This window comes from Pongo abelii, chromosome 8 (genome assembly GCF_028885655.2).
Source record: "Pongo abelii isolate AG06213 chromosome 8, NHGRI_mPonAbe1-v2.0_pri, whole genome shotgun sequence".
Classification (NCBI taxonomy): Eukaryota; Metazoa; Chordata; class Mammalia; order Primates; family Hominidae; genus Pongo; species Pongo abelii.
The window spans coordinates 109,209,632-109,219,789 of record NC_071993.2 but is presented as its reverse complement, the minus strand read 5'-3'; positions in this window follow the sequence as shown (position 1 = coordinate 109,219,789).

Genomic DNA, 10,158 nt, shown 5'->3' with positions numbered 1-10,158 from the left:
ACTGCGCGAGCCCTGCCGCGTGCAGCCAATCATAGCTTTGCACCGTGAAAAGTAGCATTCCGACTATCCAATCGAATAAAGGAAATTGGCTTCAGGAGGCGGGTAGTGCCTAAAGAGGCGAGATTACAAGGGAAAGAAAGGGTAGGTTAGGGGACAACCAACGGATACGAGTACTCTCTGAGTGACAGTTTAAAAAACCAATAAAAAATGAGGAACTGTGCTGGGCGGCTAGAGAGGTGGAGTTAGGTAGAGTTCGGTTGCAGTGCGCGGTTTGGCAGTGGCTGCTGAGCATTATGGGGAGGAAGGCTACAATTGGCTGGAAAGGGGCGGGGTCCGCTTTGAGAACTTGAGCGGGCATCCCTACTCCCCTGTCCAAGTATTATCAAAGTTACCTGGGCCAAGACCATGCCCCTTGAGGAATCACTCCTTTTCGAGGCAGCTCTGGGCTCCCTTCATTCTAAAAACAAGTCCAGCGATCTATTCCACACCCTGCTGTCCTTGCCCTCTCGTCCACCTTCCCTGTTGCGGCTTCTCACAGTTATGTCTGTCACGTCCCAACTCTGTTTCAGCGTCTTCTGCCCCATTCCCATCATCCAGAAATAGAGAAAATGGGACGTAGCAGAAGCCCTGGATATCTAATTTAAGTCTCTTCATTTTACATTATAGGAAACAGCTCCAGGGTGGAAGGCTGGGCCCATGTTCACATAACTAGTAAATAGCAGAGCAGAGAGACGAACCCCTGGGTCTCCTCACCCCCAGGCCAACTCTTTTCATCGCCTTTTGTCACCTCTTATGCCTTAGTATATCGGGCTTTGACTCCCGGTCTGCCTTTCATACCAAGCCTTGGACGGGCCTTATCCACCAGGCTAAATACACAGCTTAGCCCACTACATCAGTGATAGGAAACAGAAGTCTTTCTTGTGTGCCTTAGAAACGCTAAGGGGCCTGAGGGTTGGATGCCCACCTGTTTTCACTGTCTTGCCCCCAGCTGCCTCCTCCCCTTGCAAGAGATGATAGAGGTTACTAAGCTATTTAGAATTACCTGTATTACCTGGAAGTGAGAATGTGTGGGAAGAGGACAAGAGAATGATGGGTTTTCTCCTAGGAGACTGAATCATGAAATTCCCGGCCTGTTTGGGACACTAGAGCCCCAGTGTCCCTGCAGACCTGGAGAAGCTGCTGGGAGGCAATGAAAAAAAAAAGCCTAATTCTTTCCATACATCCTCCCAATTATGGACGACCCAAGTCCAGGGAAGCTCTATAACTAACCACATAGGAATGTAGTCTCAAAACCAGGCATCCAAAGACCATCCATGTGCTATGATGTGCTAGTTTTTTTGTTTTTGTTTTTGTTTGTTTGTTTGTTTGTTTTGAGAGAGTCTTGCTCTGTCGTCCAGGATGGAGTGCAATGGTGTGATCTTGGCTCACTGCAACCTCCACCTCCTGGGTTCAAGTGATTCTCCTGCCTCAGCCTCCCAAGTCGCTAGGATTACAGGCATCTGACACCACACCCGGCTAATTTTTGTATTTTTAGTAGAGACGGGGTTTCACCATGTTGGAAAGGCTGGTCTCGAACTCCTGACCTCAGGTGATCCACCCGCCTCGGCCTCCCAAAGTGTTGAGATTACAGGTGTGAGCCACCACACCTGGCCACGATGCTCTAGTGTAAAGCACCCGTCAGACATCAGACCTGAAGAACCCCTCAGTAACTCCCTACACCTGCACATTGGGCTTCTGGTCGGTAGGTCCAGCTGAGGATCTAGCCTCTATCACCCAAAGAGAGTCAGGGAAAGAGGATATACCATCATAGCACCTCTTTCCACATTACCTCAGAGCCATTTTCCTCTTCATTTGAAAACTGAGAGTTGGTGTCCTGGGCCTGTCTCAGATTGAGAGGTCCTGGAAAGCCAATTGGAAAATCCTCTAAGTGGGCCAAAAATTTCTGCTCGCCAATATCTACTTCTTCATACCTCCAGAAATTCATCATTCTAAAAGCATGTGATTGTGCAATAGAGATGGGGAGGAGAGAGATGACAATTCCCTAGTCCCTCCTAACCACTAATCATCATCTTACCAGGCAGAACATCTTCCTCATAGATTTCAGTGTGACATTTATTGAGATTCTACATTATGCCTGGGAATAATAGACATGGTCCTTACCCTCTTAAATTTTATTCTCATAGCAGATAACACATAAGCTGATCCCTTCAATATGGTGGGTGGTGTAATAGAGGGTATACACAGAGGGTCATGAGAGCAAGAGGCTAACCTGAGAGTTCAGAAAAGGCTTCCCAGAGGAAATAAGGCTTGAGTGGAACATTGGAGGAGTAGGAATTGACAATATAAAGGTGGGTTACTTTCACAGGAAGGGCCAGAGGTGTGCAGGACACTACTAGGAAACTGGAGATGAAGACAAGGTCAGGTCCTGAAGGTCTAGTATGCCAGGCTAGGGAGCTTGACCTTTAGCCTAAGGGCAATGGGAGTCACTGAACAGTCAAGACATGACTGTTTAGATTTGCTTTAGGGCCATATTGTGTGACTGGGCTTAGGCTCTTTTTTTTTTTTTTTTTTTTAGGCGGAGTCTTGCTTTGTCGCCCAGGCTGGACTGCAGTGGCGCGATCTCGGCTCACTGCAAGCTCCGCCTCCCGGGTTAACGCCATTCTCCTGCCTCAGCCTCCCGAGTAGCTGAGACTACAGGGGCCCGCCACCACGCCCGGCTAATTTTTTGTATTTTTTAGTAGAGATGGGGTTTCACCGTGTTAGCCAGGATGGTCTCAATCTCCTGACCCTGTGATCCGCCCGCTTCGGCCTCCCAAAGTGCTGGGATTACAGGCGTGAGCCACCGTGCCTGGCCTGGGCTTAGGCTCTTAGGAGCACCCAAGCAACATAGCCTAACTGGGAGAAGAGAAGGAGCCTGTTTCCTGGAAATTGAGGCCTAAGTCAGACAGGGCCGAAGTCACAGTCTGCCAGGATGTTCCTTGGTCATCTGTCCTGTCCCTTGCAAATTCCTAACCAGCAGGCACCAAGGCCACACCTTGCCCACAGGACTTAACCTGGTACCACCAGCGGGAAACCAGCCCTGCTGAAGGAGGGAGAGCACAGCCTAAGCAAGACAAGGGTACAGACTGAAAGGCAATCGGTCCATGCCTTTGGAGTGCCCAGCCCAAGCCCTGAGATCCAGCAGGAACCTCCTCTTAACTGTTTTTCGCGGGGAGGGAGATGATAGTTACTTGTCCAAGTTCACTCACTGATAGCGCAGTTCGTGGCAGCGTTGGAATACCACTTTGGTTTGTATCATTCCAAACCCTGCTGTCTCCACGAAGTCACCTTCCTTGGAGAAGAAGGGGGAAATGAAGAAGAGGAAAGATATGAGGAAAAAGAGGAGCAGAGAGAAAAGAAATGAGTCTTTTAAAGTGGCAGAGGAAGGAGAATGGTAAACAGCAGGAGCGAAGCGGCTGAGGTGAAAGAAGAGGAAAGAAAGGCGAGACGTGGGAGGATTGGAACAGAGACAAAAGGGAGGAGAGACGGACAGCGACAAGTGGAGAAAATCGGCGAAACTTGAGCGGCAGAGAAGTCTGAGCGCTGAGACCCGGCGGCCCCGTGCGCCTTCCCACTTGGCGCCGATCCACTTTCCTCGGGGTAGCGGCCCAACCCACTTCGCTGCCAGCCGATCCCTTTTACCCGTGGCTACCGGGACCACTCTACTCTCGCCCACTTGACTCTGCCTAAGCTTCCTAGCCGGAGCGCGGTCTCTGCCACGTGGGGAGGGGCGCGGCCGAGTTGCTGAAGAGCGCTTCTGATTGGCCAGAGGGCGGGGTTCTTGGCGACTCGCCGGCCAGACCCCTCCCTCAAAGGCGGGGCCTGGAGATCCACAGCTGGAAAGGGCGGAGCCCCGGCAGCGCAGCTGGAAAGGGGCGGGGCCTGACGCGCGAGGCTCGCGGCGGCGGGCTGGGGGCGCCCTGGTCTGCCATAAAGTGAATGGGCGCCGGCTGGGGGTGGCAGTACGCGGTGAGGCTCACTCCCTCCGAGAGTCCGGGAGCGCCGGAGCGGAGAGGCAGCCCGGGAGCAGGGGGGCAGCCCCCACTCCGGCCGGGTGCCCGGCCCCTGGCCCCTGCCTGCCCTCTATCGAGATCGCCGCCGCAGCCGCCGCTACTGGGAGTCTGCCTGTTCCGGGACGCACTGTGAGTGTTTGACCATTCTAAGGACAGGGGCTCATGGGGCCAAGGAGCTATTGCCGGACCTTGGATTCCCTAAAACGAGACCTGGGGCAGCTGAACTCCAGTGCCTCGGGAACAGGTCGAGAATGGGAGGGCGGACTGCAGACCTGGGGCCAGGACTTGGGAAAAGGGAAACTCAGGGTAAGAACCAGGGATAGGTAAGCGGGAGACTCAGAGGATCCGGAACGAAGCCGGAGACTTGAAGCCAGGATAGGGGCTTCGCGAGGCAGGGAGTAGGGAGTCTGGAAACCATTACCAGAAAGCGCCCTGGAATCCCAGGGCACGGGGCAGGCGGCCAGGGAGCGAAAGGGGTTACAGAGGCCCTGGCCAGCGGGGGAGCTGGCGGCGGCCCCCAGTGTGGGGGCAGTTGGCGGCGCTCGACGCCCCTCGGCCTAGGCTCAGACTCCTGGGGCTGGGAGCCGGGGTGCGCCTGGTCGCACACGCTTCTCTTCCCAGCTGCTCCGCAGTTGGTATAGGAGCCGTGTTGTGAGAGCCCGGCCACGACTGATTCAGATGGCCGCTGTGCGGATCAGAGTCACCAGGCGGCGGGTATAGTGGATCTGGCTTGGGGTGTCTGGGCCCAGAAGGGTCCTGACTTGAGGCCGCCTCAGAATCGGACAGAATTTCCGAGGCGCATGGGGCTCGGAGCGGACAGAATGTCCGGGTAGCGAAGTGGGTCTCTCCGGAGCGGGCGTTGTGTCTGGCAGTGGCGGACAGAATGTCCCTGGCTGGGTGGCATGTCCATCTACCCAGCAGCGCCTGCCCAGCTGCTGCGTGTGCGATGGGGTCGGCTGCGGTGGGTCACCTCAAATCCCAGCTCACACTTTGCAAACTTGTTTCAGCTCCTTCGGGCTGCGAAGCTGTGAGCAGGGAGCGAGAGTAAAGGCTGCAGCCTGGCCTTGGGATGAGGTGGGCCGGGACACATGCCCCCTTCAATTCAGAATAGATCAGAGCATCACTCTGTACTTCCAGAATCCAAATTTGAGGACAGAAGGCCAATGAGGAGCCTGCTAGTGGGAATCAAGACCAGGAAAGGAAGGAATAGGGGACAAAAGGCAATGGGAAAACAGGAAGGAGATGGGCACAAGCCCCTGGCAGCCTCAGTTGCCCCCTAATTCCAATACAATTAACCAGACACCCCCCAGACTCCTTGCTGGAGTATCAGCCGACCAATGGCTCCTTCCCTACAGTGGGCAGGAGCCCAGGCCAGAAGAGAAACCTACAGCCCCACTAGCAAAGCAATCCCTGTGGTCCTGTTTCCCTTTTGCTTCCTCAGCCCTACCAGTCCCAACACCACCCTGGTGGCTAAGCGGAGGTGGGAAGGAGGCTCATGGAATCCAGACTCTGGAGTCCAACAGGGGGCTATCTGGCCCTCTCAGTCTAGTTGGGAAGGATGTCTTGGCCCTACCTAACATCCGGGTTTACTTTCCCTGCAGCTGGGATACAGCCCTGACTTTGCTGGGCCCATACAGTGACCATCCACCCTGACCCCAATTCTAACCACAGCTCAATTATGCTGAAGAGGACAGAACAGGGAGAACGAGTCCATATAAGTGAGCAAGATAGCCCAGCTGGGGACTGAATTTTCACAAGGACAAGTGCAAGGCATTGTATTTAGCAATGAGTAATCTAAACAGCGGTTTCAATCTTTCTTACCCTTCACCTGTAAGTGACATACAATATGTATTCCCCACACTCCCATGTCCATTCCTCAGTTCTAAAGTTTGCTTATTACTGGCCTAGGATTCTCAACTTTTTTTTTTTCATTTGCCCTATTTTGATCAATATAAAGACACACCACAATTATCCCCATCACATTCTGACGCACTTTTCAGGGGCTTGTGCTCCCATTGCTGTGCTCCCATAAAATCACTGAAATTATAGGTGAAATGAAGGGCTCTGTGTCAGGAAAGGAATAGGGAAAGCATTACAGATGGTTCCCTGAAGACTTTAGCTCAAAGTTGGCTTTTGCCAAAAAGGCCAAAGAGGTGGTATCATAATGAAGGTGACTGGAAACAAAAGACAGAACCTTTTCCCACCCTTGCATAAAGTCATGTAACTGAATGCATGCCTGGTCACTGGCTCTTAGGGAGAATGTCATGGGCCTAGAGTAGGGTCAGAGAATGAATGGCAGAATGGGGAGCCAGGGGTTGCTGGTGAGAGCAAATTTCAAAGTTTAGTCCTCTGGAAGGTGAGACAGGATGGAAATCTACAGCATAATAAAAGACCTAGATATGCAGAATTGCTTGCTCCCCAAATCTTGAAACTGGAGATGAGGGGGCCTTTTAGAACTGGAGTGATGCAAGCTCAGGATGAATAGAAAAATGTTCTTTGGCACACAGTGGGCAGCATACTTCCAGAGCTCATTTCCAGAGAGACAGTAGAGGCAGGAAGTAGAAATGGAATCCTTCAGGGTTTGGAAGGATCAGCACATGTCAGAGTCACAAATGGCTACAGGGTGGAGGGAGTGAGGCATGGAAAGAGCAGAACTAGGTGGTTTGAATCTCTTCAAACTGTGTAACCTTGCATCCTGCCTTCTTAGAGGTGTAATGGGGATAGGTACTCCTGCCATGCAGGGCAGTTGTGTGAGTTAAATGAAATTATGTCTGTGAAGGCCCTCTGCAAATGAAGGAGCACCATAGAAATAAGAAGCACTGCTATTATTATGCCCAAGCTGCAGAATCTTTGTTTGGAAAAGTGGGGCTGAGACTTAGAGCAGCCTAATCACATCCCTGATGCAGCCATAGGAGGGATCTTAATGACAGATGGACCACCCTATCGCGGACTTCAGATGCTGGCCACTACCCCTGCCCCCGTCTGAGAACTCTGGGGAGCTCCCCAAATGCTTAGCCTGTCTACCAGGCCAAATATCTCTGCCTGCCTCCTGCTCAGGGATGGGAACATTGGCCCAGGACTCGGGTTCAGAACGGGAGGGCAAACGCAGCAGGCTAGAGCTGACTTGTGGTGACTGAAGGATGGGGCCAGTAGAAACTTTTCTTCTCCATTCACACTAAATGATGCCTCCTAGACTAACCTGAAGGATCCATTAGGTCCTGAGCTTTGGGGTGTCTAGGGTGTCCATGGCCACCGCCAGGGACTCATGAAAAGAATGATGGGGAGGAAAAGGAAAAGATCATCAGTGGGGTAAGAGTTGGGGGAAGACAGAGAGGAATAACTTTCAAAACTCTATCTCTCCTTTCCCATTGTCCTGCCCCGGGGCCTTTTTTACACCTTTCAGTTAATAGTTTCTCCTTTCCTATTTCTTCCCTGCCCAACACTTTTTGCTCACCATGGTCAAATAAAGGTTACAAAGATGCTGTTTTTTGTCACACTCCTGGCTACAAGCCTCCAGTGACCCCTACTGCTTGGTGCATTGCTTCTCATAGTGGGGTGGGGTGGGAGGAGGGCAGTACAGGAGTGGAGGAGGCATGACACACAGTCTAAACAGGGCCCATCTTCCTGGTGTGGTGATATCACTTGAAGATTGGGGGGTTTATTTTATATTAAAAAAGCTTTATTTTTATATTAAAATATTTTATATTCCATGACTAAAGTATGGAATAGAATGAAAAATTTGTTTGCATTTTTAACATAAAGCTGGCGACCTCAAAACAATTTTATACTAGTGGCAGCTGTTTCAGGTCATGCTTCTGTTTTCTAGTAGATGTTGTTTTTGACTGGTCTTAGGGTTTTTTTCTTTATTCAGGTCTGTTGCTCAGTGTGAATCTTAGGGGTTTTTGATGAAAAAGCTGGACATACTGTAGCCTAGACTTTGTCAAATCTGAACCACTGCCCCTTGTCCCCCATTGGAGGCCCCCTCGGTTTGACTCATTTCTCTGCAGATCTCCCGTGGCCTACACTGAGACTCTGACTAACCTAGGTTCACCACTGCCCTCCCAGCCTGCCAGCTTATTCCCAACACTGCTGATTATTTAGAATGCCATACCCCTTCTCTGCCTCTTGAACTCCCAATTCAGTCACATGCCTATATTCTCTGAGCCCCCAACACTTGGTACCACCTTCCATGGGCTTCCCTCTCTCTGATCTCCCACAGTCTGGGAGTCAGACCCATGCAGTCCATCTTTCCATCCTGTGCTCTGTTTGCCTCCCTACACTGCAGACTCCTACAAGTTACGGTCTCTGCCTTATTGTTCTTGGGATCCCTCTTAACACGTAATACTTGCTGAAGGAAGGAAGCAAGGAAGAGCAGGAAGACTGTGGAGTCATTTCTCTGATCCCCGATTCGTCCCTTAATAACTTGAGTGCTTCAAATCTTTGCTGCAAATGTGTCTCGATTTGCTCCCATTTGCACACTGCAGTTCAGCAAACCATAGAGTCTGGGTGCTCAGCGTTCCTAATGAACATGCGGCCATGTCCACTTAAGGGCCTCACTTCAGTTTCATGTTTATAAGATGAAAACATCACAACTCCAGCTCCTCTCCATTTAGCCCCTGAAAGAGAAAGGTTTTCTCCTATTTGAGTTCCAGGTTATGCCTCCAGCCTCAGGCATTAATATTGCAACCGATTGTGGGCTCTCACTATGTCCCTGGTCTACCTCTCTGGCTTCAGGACTTAAGTGGGTCCACATGACAGCTGACTTATTGCCATGGGGTTGTGTCTCTTGGAAACCATGGCCTCCCCACTGTGGCCTCCCTGGCTTGAGATCTGCTCTCCACCTTCATATGTCCTGGATATTTCATTCTTGCTGCAGTCCATGACCAGGCTTCCTGTAATTCCAGCCTGTACTACAGAATCAGAGCATACCTGTAGGCCCTCTGTACTCCCTGGGCCTGGGATTTCCACCCTGATACCAGTGGGACTGGGCCACACATCCCTCACATCCCTAGCAAGGTGTGGCAAAAAGGCTAGGAGTGGGGCTGGCAGCCCCCTTCCAGAGCTGGACTCACCATCACTGTTATCTCCTGACTCTCTCTGTCCCTGCCTGGGCATTTCTTACTAGCATCAACCAATCCTGCAGCTTCCAGACCTCCTGCTTGTTCTTCCCTATCCACTGAGTGAGGCGAAGTCCCTGGCCTCAGTCCCAACTCCCTAGCTTCCTGACCTCCAGCAGTTTGGGGGAGCTTAATCTTCAGCCAGCCTGTCTCCAGCTCAGACAACAGCTTGGCGCCCCCAGCCTTTGCCTGACCAGCCCACCCGGACGTGAGTCGGCTAGAGGTCTATGCCCCCACCCTTCCATCTCTCTATTGCCTGCCTGGCTTTACTGTTCTTTCCTTCTCTCTTCAGTTTCACAGTCAGGTCCCTTCTCAGCCGTGGCTCCTCTCTCTGCTGTTACTAGCCCATGCAGGAGCCTAAAGGCTTCATTCTTTCCTTCACCAGTCCCTTGTCCCCAAAGTGGCTCCCAGCTTGGGTTACTCTGCCCATTTTGGTGTTACCTTGTTGACTGGGTCATCTATGCTCAGGACAGAGTGTTCACAGCATGTGTTGCCTATCTCTCGGCAATGCAGCGTACTCACCTTCATTCACCAGGGAAACACTTCACTGGAGGATACAGTCTGGGCAGATGACCCACTCAAGGAAGGGCAGACACAGGGATGAGATCTTAGCCACCACTCCACCCTCAGTGCCTAACTCAACGCCCAGCTCATAGAATGTGCTAAATAAACATTTGTTTAATGAGTGAGAAAAAAACCTACTCAGGTAGAGTTTTATCCCTACTCATATTTACATGTTTATGTTTTTATCTAAACCTTATAACAACACTGAAGGCAAGTAGGGAAGGGATCATGAACTTCCTTTCGGAGATGAAGAAATATGCTCAGAGAGGTAAAGTAACTTGCTGAGGACACACAGCTAGTAAGTTGTAGAGCCAGGACGTGAATCTAGATCTGTTGACTCCAAGCCTAATTTCTTTGGGCTATACCAGATGACTTTCCTGAGAGGGGCCTGGGTACTTTCTGCCCCTCCTCCCCACCCCATCCTC